The sequence below is a fragment of the Bidens hawaiensis genome, unplaced genomic scaffold (genome assembly GCF_021521415.1).
Source record: "Bidens hawaiensis isolate Kalapana, Puna unplaced genomic scaffold, B.hawaiensis_p1.1 tig00026600_1, whole genome shotgun sequence".
Lineage (NCBI taxonomy): Eukaryota > Viridiplantae > Streptophyta > Magnoliopsida > Asterales > Asteraceae > Bidens > Bidens hawaiensis.
The window spans coordinates 276272-286399 of NW_027505074.1; the positions used below are offsets into that span (position 1 = coordinate 276272).

At 35.7% G+C, this 10128-nt stretch overlaps 1 pseudogene; it reads left to right on the forward strand.

Moving 5' to 3' along the window:
• Window positions 1-263: 263 nt before the first annotated feature.
• On the forward strand, window positions 264-1570 carry LOC143610498 (UDP-glucuronate 4-epimerase 5 pseudogene; annotated as a pseudogene).
• Window positions 1571-10128: the final 8558 nt, after the last annotated feature.

Here is a 10128-nt window from a genome sequence, read left to right on the forward strand (position 1 = left end):
CTGAACCCTACCCGATTATTACCAATACCCGATCATACCCGAACCCGATTCCATATCCAAGCTCGAGTATTTGAAAAGCATGCGATTAAAGCTATCATTTTCCATTAAAATAAAACCGTAAACCATGAAGTTATCAACTTTCGATTTCTTCAACAAACAAATAAATGTACAAAACCTCCTTTTCATCTCTTACCAAATCATCACCATCACCACCATTTACTGCAACTTTTCGGTGACTCCAAACTCCAATTCAATTCAATTCAATGTCATCCTTAAAACCAATCCTCTCACACATCGACAACATCCCATCAACTCCAGGCAAACTCAAACCTTTACATCTCCACCGTTTCCGATTATTAACCACAACTTACCCCAGACAAATCACTCTTTACACCCTCATCATCTTCCTCGCCTTACTCTTCTTCCTATCCCCACCCTCCACGTCATCCTCCCGCCGCACCCTCCGTACCACCGGACCCACCTGGGAAACCCACTTAAAATCCTCCGCCAAACCCCGTTCACCCGCCGCCCACGTCATCCTCGTCACCGGCGCCGCCGGCTTCGTCGGCTCCCACGCCGCCGCCGCCCTCAAACGCCGCGGCGACGGCGTCGTGGGTATCGATAATTTCAACAACTATTACGACGCGCGTCTGAAGCACGCGCGGAAGGTGCATTTGTTGGACCGTGTTGGTGTGTTTGTCGTTGACGGTGACTTGAACGACGTCGTTTTGGTTAGGAAACTGTTTGGGGTTGTCCACGTCACCCACGTGCTTCACCTTGCTGCGCAGGCGGGTGTCCGGTACGCGATGACGAACCCCGGTTCGTATATTAAGTCGAACGTTGATGCTTTTGTGAATCTGTTAGAGGTTGCGAAGTCGGTTGACCCGCAGCCGGTGATCGTGTGGGCGTCTTCGAGTTCGGTCTACGGGCTGAACTCAAAAGTGCCCTTTTCGGAAAAAGACCGAACCGATCAGCCCGCGAGCCTTTACGCGGCTACGAAAAAAGCGGGCGAGGAAATCGCGCATAGTTATAATCATATTTACGGGTTGTCGATAACGGGGTTAAGGTTTTTCACGGTTTACGGGCCGTGGGGTAGACCGGACATGGCGTATTTCCTTTTCACTAAGGATATATTGAAAAGGCGAACGATTTCGGTGTTTGAAGGGCCGGATCACGCGACGATGTCGAGGGATTTTACGTATATCGATGATATTGTGTCGGGTTGTTTGTCGGCGATTGATACGGCTAAGAAGAGTACCGGGAGCGGTGGGAAGAAGAAGGGGGAGGCGCAGTTTAGGATTATTAATTTGGGGAATACGAATTCGGTTTCGGTTAATAAGTTGGTTAGTATATTGGAGAAGTTGTTGAAGGTGAAGGCGAAAAAGAAGGTGGTTTTGATGCCGCAGAATGGGGATGTATTGTTTACGCACGCGAATATTAGTTTGGCGAGGAAGGAGCTCGGGTATAACCCGGTGACGGATTTGGAAACCGGGTTAAGGAAGTTTGTGAAATGGTATGTTGAGTATTATGGTGGGAAGAAGAAGAGTTCTTGGTGAGTTTGATAATGTTATGTTTGGTTTTAGTGGTTTGTATGCATTCATTTTAGGATGTGTTACAAAACTTTAGTTGAAGGGTTTAAGGTTAAGGTTGATTTGTGTGTTCTAGATGTATAGTCTAGTGACTAATTTGGTGGATTATGTTAGTGTTATCTAGGTTTACCAATTATGCTAGTATTAACTATTAAGGTTTGGTTTTAAAAATGTTGAAATAATTTAGGTTTTTTAAAGTTTGTTCTCTTATGGTTTAATGTTTTGATGTGGTTGTGTGGTGATTGAATGTTTAGTTGTTTTATTGTTATTGTTGTTCGTTATTTGTTTATAGGAATAATTTCATATATACCTATGTGCGCGGAAGCGGATTAAGTGGTCGAAAGTGTTAAGACGGGTTGGTCCGACATGAGCTGACCGATCTGGACTCATGTAAGTGTAGTTAATTCGACTAATGTCACATCTAGAAAGGACTATGCGCTTTGACATTAAAATGTTAGGTGTTTTGAGTTTTGACACGTTACCCAACTCGGCCACGGCCAAGATGCCTATCATGTCGTCTGCAGAAAAATAAATGGAAGGTTAATGCCTTTTGTTTTTGAGTCTGCCTCATGGTTAGGCTATGCGTACTGGGCGATTAATATGGACGATAATGAAGTTTTGGGGGCGACAACACCGCCCCCGGGCTACAAAAGGGGCAAAATGTTTGGGGGTGGGCAACAAATTCTAGTCGAATTGGTTATTATTATAATATGGTGTGTGTGTGATATATATATATATATATATGTGTGTGTGTGTGTGTGTATACAGGGGCAAGATATTTTGAGAACCATGTTGAGTTTTAAGAACTTAAGAACTCAATTACATTTAATTAAATGGATTGAAATATGTGGTTGAGATTAAATCTGGCAAAAAGTCAAAGTAGGAGAGAGAATAAATATGTAAGTGGTTACACTAACTTTTAGTGTCCGTCATATGTGTAAAAAGTCGACTCGGTGCGTAAAAAATTTTGTAATTTTTTTACGTGTATGTAACTTACATATATTACGCATGTGTAAAAAAATTTCGAAAAAAAAATCGTTACACTGAGTTCTTTCGAGTTCTTAAAACTCAAAGGGGTTCTTAATTGAAATCTCTCCTGTATATACATATACCCCAAAAACAAAAACTCACATTTTGCTGACTGGGCGTCACATGTCGCAATTCGCGCAATTTATAGCCCCTCTATTACACATGGCCTTAGAACATGTGTTGTTTTAAAGTGTTCTTAAGAAAAGAGTATATATGTAAATAATATAAAGCTGGTGCTTAGGGGGTGTTTGGGATTTCTTATTTTCCTTAACTTATAACTTATAAACTTTTTAAAAAGTTAATAAGGTGTATAAGGTGTTTGGCAAACTATAAGGACTTATTGATTTTAACTTATGGGGAAGGCAAAATAAAGGGGTTTTGAAAAGTTTGGAATTTATAACTTATTAACTTAATGGATTTGATTTACCTATTACACCTCTTTAACTCTCAAAACCCATCACACTTCTTTTAAAAAAGAGTGTCTTTTTTAGTCATTTTGGTTTTCCCAAACACATAAGCTAACCCAACATTTTTGTACAAACTTCTTTTAAAATATTCACAAGTTTATAAGTCATTTAACAAAAAAGTCCTTTTTCACTTAAATAAGCAATCCCAAACACACCCTTATTGGGCTGATGAAGTTTTGGTCTAAATGATTGCTGAGGGGCTTCTCATTCTGGGCTGTTGAGTTGCATTAAACCTTGGGTTCTTTTTATCGACCGATAGAATAAAGTCCGGCTACTCTCGGGGTAATCCAATAGCAAAAAACGATCACATGCACCCGCGATCGCAGACAAGTGGGTAGCACATGCTCACAATTTCCTGTTCTAGTAAAAAAAACTCGTCGCTCAAAGGGCCACAGTGGTGAAACAACACGGTTAGGATCGAATTCGAACTTGGGACCTTATTGTCTCCGGTCTCCAACTCAAACTTTATTGAAATCAGTTTAAAAAAATAAAATGATACAATAATAGATGAAAAAATGTGTTTGGTTGGATGAGAACAACATATTTAAACCATATTTTGGCTAGTAAAAAATCAAATTATTTTTGTGAAACAAGCCTAATAGCCAAAGAAGATGAGAAAGAGATGTAGGGAGAAAGATGGAGATTTAATTAATTAGGTGTGTATTACAATGAGGTATAATAAGATGAATATATAAGAGAAGATAACTTGGACAATAAGCCTAATCTATATTAGGTATTGATAACCACCATAATATATATTTTTAACACTCCCCCCTTGGTTATCAACTTAATACGCTCGGAGATGCTGCCTCATTAAAAACCTTGCTAGGAAAACCCAGTGGGACAAAACCATAGCTAAGGGAAAAAGAGTACAGCGCGTATCGTCTCCCCCTGATTTATATATCCGTCAAAATTGTAAATATCGATCTTCTATGAAAGTTTCCCAAAACTTTTGTAGTCAATAATTTGCGTCTTCGTTCGTTCACATTTGAATCCTTAAGTTGAATGATGTTGTATGATCTTCACGTGAAAACATCTATTGATTCATCTGGCAAACACTATGATCCTGTTGTGTTTCTCTGCATCAACAAGACCAACCAAACTTGTTTTGATGGGTTAGTGAATTATAAACACATACCTTTCATACCTGAAATATATGTTTCAACCAATTATGATATCTCCTAGCAGGACACATGTCGATAAATATACATAAAGAAAATGATAATAATATATAGCTAACAGTACGACATAATGCACATATGCATTTAATTATGGTATTTCCGAACCACTAATATTCATATTCAGATAGGCAATGATATAAAGTCATTGTTAGACATCCTTTAACATACTAAATAAATATGATTAAACTTGTCCATGGTAAAATGTCTCAACATTTTCGAGATGCACTTTGATGGATTTATAAGCATATAATTACACATCTACTCGAACTATAAGTCGAACAATAATCACACTATGTCAAGGTCTTCCAAAAAAATATTTCTCTTTAAAAGCTCATAAGTTTCTCTTGATGATATATACATCATTGTAAACTGTGATTATAATAACCTTTTAAGAGTGAAATTTTGATAAAAGTATGGTTATAACTTATATCCAACTTATCTCCCTCTTTATCAAAATATCTATTGATTTGTATCAAGTTCAATCCGAATAATTTAATCCATACTTAAAAAGCATAAACCCATGCATTTACCAATCCATCATGGACTTCTTTTCAACTTGATAAATTATGCATATGCATTCACTTTTTAAGGATTTTTGTTTCATAAACTTGCTCATTAACACATCATTTTTTATCACATATCAAAAATCCATATTGTACAATTTCTTTGTTTATTGAGATATTGTACTCATCATGTACGTTCTCTTCTATGTGTATGCTTATTGTTGCACACAATCAATTAATTTTTCAAGTATTCAATTACCTTAGGAAACTCTTCAGGAGTTCCATTTATGTTCAACATATTCAATAATCGTAAAGTATTGAAAATATGAATCCATACACAACAATCATTGTGTTCTCGAGAACTTACTTTACATGATTTGATAATTCAAATCCTTCATAGATTTTCTTGTAAACTCTCAGTATCAACTGAATAACAATATTTATTGGACGCATGTCAATTCTCTCTTCATATTACCAGACTGTTTAGTTATCGGAAAATCATTGCTTCCACCATTGGAGAATGTGTCTCCACATATTTAATCGTGGGTCTTTGCAAAATCCTTGTGCCATTAGTTTTGCCTTATATCACTTGATGAGTTTTCATAACTCATATACAAGACTCGTTTGTATCTAACACATTTTACAACTTTAGTTGTATGGACTGCTGGTCCAACAAACTTTCCGTGTTTTAGAGAATTCAACTCTGCCCTGTTTGCGTCTTGTCACTTTGGCCAATCATTTTTCAAAGGCAGATTTAGAATCTTGATCCTCATCATCATTTCAAGCGCTAATTATATATATAAATGAAAGTATAACGACATCGACTTTATTTCGATTCCATATATCTTTATAGACATGGTACAATAATTTATTGAGAGCTCTTTGTTTTCAGGTACCTAAGGTTCTTTAAGAACCATCATGTCTAATTTCATTCAAGAGACCTTTTACTGCACCTCGACTTGACCATCTTTCTTACTTGCTCCAATTTTCGAGGAAATTTTACCTTTGGACCCGATCAATCTACCACGCTACAAGCGTGCATTAGAATTATTATCAATATGCGTTTGTCCTTCGGGGACATTTATTAATTGGAGCATTAGCAGTTCGTATAGGTGTCTTAACTAGACACTCTCTTTTGGTCAGTTGTAACATCCAAAATATTCTAGTATTAAATAAAGAAAGTTGCGTTTAGTTATCGGGTGTTAATAATTAATTTATGCTAAATAAAGAAAAGATCATGGATCGGGATTAAATAAGATGGATTAAAGGGTAATGGGTTTTAAGTCCATGGACTTTGGGGAATATAAATATCCTCTTAAACCACCATAAAACCCTAAACCTCATTTCATTCCATCTTAATCTCTACACACTCCAAACACACACACACCATACGCGGCCGAGTGAGAGAGAGGTAAAATCTGAGCAAGAAAATGTGATTCAAGATTTATACAAGATCCAAAGTTCATAAGCTAGCTAACCGATACCAAAACGAAAACATAAAGGTATGATTTCGATCTTAAAGTTCATATTTTAATAGACGATTAGCCATGAAACTTGAAACTACAATAGATCGGATCTAAACGAAGCGTAAAGTAGCGAACTTGATGCTAGGACGAACCTAATAAACCCATAAACATGTACGGTTCGTTTAAGATAAACCGTAGATCTTGTATTGAACGTCCTTAAGCTTAAAGGTCCAAGCTTTATAGTATATACGGGATATATATACGAACGAAAACGGTTAGGGAACGTTAGCAGGTGATGTCGAACCATAACAAGGGTATTAAAATCGCCAAAATGCTTGATAAAAACCAAACCCGTAGCTGAACTGAATAACTTCGCCTGCAAAGCATAACTTCGCCTGCAAAGCTTAACTTCGCCTGCAAGCTTAACTTCGCTTGCAAGCAAGTTCGCCTAAAGCAAGTTCGCGTAACTAATCAACTTCGCCGAGTACATAACTTCGCCTGAAGCTAAGTTCGCCGAGCCTTAACTTCGCCTAAGTTCGCTCAATGCTTAACTTCGCTTAATGTTAAGTTCGCTTAATGTTAAGTTCGCTTAACACTAAGTTCGCCTACAGTAAGTTCACTTAATGTAAAGTTCGCTTATTGTTAAGTTCGCTTAATGATAAGTTCGCTAGAGTTAGCAAATTAGAAAATAAATTAAAAACCTAATGAAAAATGTGTTAAGACACAATGGCTCGACCCCAGCCAGGGGCTCTGCCCCTTGGACCCTGCTAGGGGCTGCCGCCCCTAGACCCCGCTGCCAGGGGCGCTGCCCCCGGACCCCCGTTCGTTGTGGGTTATATAAAGATAGAAATACAACATGAGTAGTAGTAGTTAATTGATACATGTAAATATTATACAGTTAGCCGTGCACAGCTCAAGAAGGGAATAACGATTAACAGAGAGCGTAACATGATTCAGGTGAGTTTCAAGCCCCACTTCTGTGTTATGTTTTCGGGGCTGTGTGCATACTCGATATGTTTGTTAATACACTTATCCTAAGTGATAAGCGTATGCCTTATATGAATGATGTGAAATGTATGAATGATTTCTTGTTAGCACGTGAACGATCTTCGGATATTGCACGTACTGTCAGGTGGTAGTGTTACGTATAAGGTAAGTATAATGTATTTGCTTATATGTATGAATGCGATAAAGTTAACAAACGAAGGAAAGGCATGGTTGTATGGTAACGAAGAGGGACCAGACCCTAATAATATCTGTGATGTTAGGGACCAGACCCTAATAATATCTGTGATGTTAGGGACCAGACCCTAATAATATCTGTGATGTCAGGGACCAGACCCTTATAATATCTGTGAGGTTATAGGGCGAAAGGCTCTTTAAAACGTATGATTATGTATGTAAAGAAAGTATGAAGGTAAGAATGAAAGTATATGCACTTATGTGTGTATGAAAGAAAGTTAGGAGGTTAAGTATGAAATGTAAGAAGGTATTGTATGAGTATGTGATTAACTAGAACTCACTCAGCGTAGCTGACTTTTAGTATGCACGCAGGTGAGTAGAATGAGGCAGGTAGCTTGAAGAGGACACATGGCAGAGTTGGACGAAGCTGGCATCTGAAGATTTTGCTATGATGTTTTATTTTAAAAGACTATGTTTGTTTTTAAATGACAATGAATGCTCGATAAGACAAGAATTATGGTTATGGAATGTAATGGTTTGAATGTTTTTAATGTTCCGCGAATGTTTTAATTAACTCTGATATTTAGAACTGCGTTTATGAGTAAATCCAACACGAAAGTAGGGCTACCGGTAACGGGGCCTTACATCAGTGAATCGTCCGGTAATTCATTCGTTAATCTTTATTCATGAATTATCCTTTGAACTTTTAGTTCATATAATTTAGTTAGAGGATCAATGATAATTCATTCCAACTAAATTCGATTTCCAACTGCTTTATTTCCCCCCCTAATGTTGGGAATGTTGGTTCACTGAAGTGAAAACTAATGAGCTATATACAAATATCACATTAACGGCTCTGAGTATATAATCATAAATATCGACATAAATTCCCAACTTTCTTTATGGCCTCATCTTTGTGTCTTGTGGTGGATTAATTTCAGTATATAAAACACAATAGATGAGAAATACTTGGTTACTGACCAAAAACCAATTACAATGGGAAGGAAGTATCATAACTTGTTGGCTTGATGTGAATTAGTTTAAAGACATGTAAAATCATATGTACTCAAATACAAACATGAACCTTTTCTCTCGTGATAATTGCCTTTGCAACCAATTACAGATATTGAGTAATCGTCTTTAACAAAACAATTTATGTAAGAACATGATATGTTATGAAGTTCAACATTATTATTGACTTGGGAATCAAATTCATTATTATAACCTAATGTAAATATACCAATCTGGAATAATATGCTTGCTATCTTATTAGCTAAGCCATAGATCATGCAAACATGAAGTTGCGATCTTGATGACCATTTAGACGATGCATCAATTTTCAAAGCACTAAATGGTATCATGTTAGGATATGTGTATCCTTTTCTCAATTCCATAACATCTAGGGATTCACACCCTCCTTTAGTTGGTAAATAAATGGTTTCCCTTGAGAGCAATATTACATGTATAATTATTGTGAAGAATCTTGCAGTTCTTCAAAATATTTCACATCATTGACTCAGTGTGGTCTAACCGGTCATGCCATTAGATAATAATGATCTATAGACTTATTGTTTATGATCGTATATGTATCATGCTTCTTTAATGCATAACCATATATATATATATGAGAGAACATTGTATTATCTTCTCAAGTGATCATGTGATTTCACTTTTATATTGCTATAACTTGTTCTCGTATATGATCAATATCAATTTGTCACTTCTAATGATCGATCTCATTATTAACATGATCATCACAACAATTTCTCAATTATGTCAATGATTACAACGATCAACATATAGTCACATTCACTTCAAGGAATATAGTGAATACAAACAACTTTCATAGTTTCCCAATATTGTATTGGACACGTGGATATAAACCACTTCAAACCTTTTATACTCTTTTACTGATATTGCTCCTTTAGGAGCTTATTTAAGGTTTGAGAAACGAAAAGCGTATTGTCGAATTTTCCTTTAGATGATCTTTCTCTTCACATAATATAAATTGAGAAATAGTTACATAATTGAGTTATGTAAGATCATGTGAGTCTTAAATCTTATGACCCTTTGTAAGATGATAATGGGATTTCGGGAGTGTGACACTTCAAGAGTCATATCAAACATATTTATACTTTTTTATTAGAGTGATAATAAAACACAACTCTGTATTAGTTGTTCTAGTGAATATTATCTATATTAATAAATAATACTACACAAACTGAAAGATGTACATAATTATAATATCACCATATAAAACAAGTTGTAATAAAACATCATGAGAAAATAAATTTTGATCACTTTCAAGCAAATATTTGTATAATTAGTGTATTAATCTATTATGGTATAACAAACCACAAATATATCTTATATATATTTTTTATACTTTCCAAACATCAACAAATATATGGAGTGTAATTATTTATTAAACAAAGTCTGTAGAATTGTATAGGGAGTTCAAAAAACTATCTCAAAATAAAACAGTGGTAAATAATGAGAAGTAACGCATAAGAGTATATGTAAAATATCAATTAAAAACATATATTTCACTTATATACATGTATATGATAGCATCCATAAAAGCTCATTAATGCAGTTAATTAAGTTAAGAGATCAAACATACATTAAGTTATATTTTGTTTTCTTTTTTAGGTTTAGTATGTTATGAACATATTTACTTACTATATTACAATTACGATTTAAAATTATTA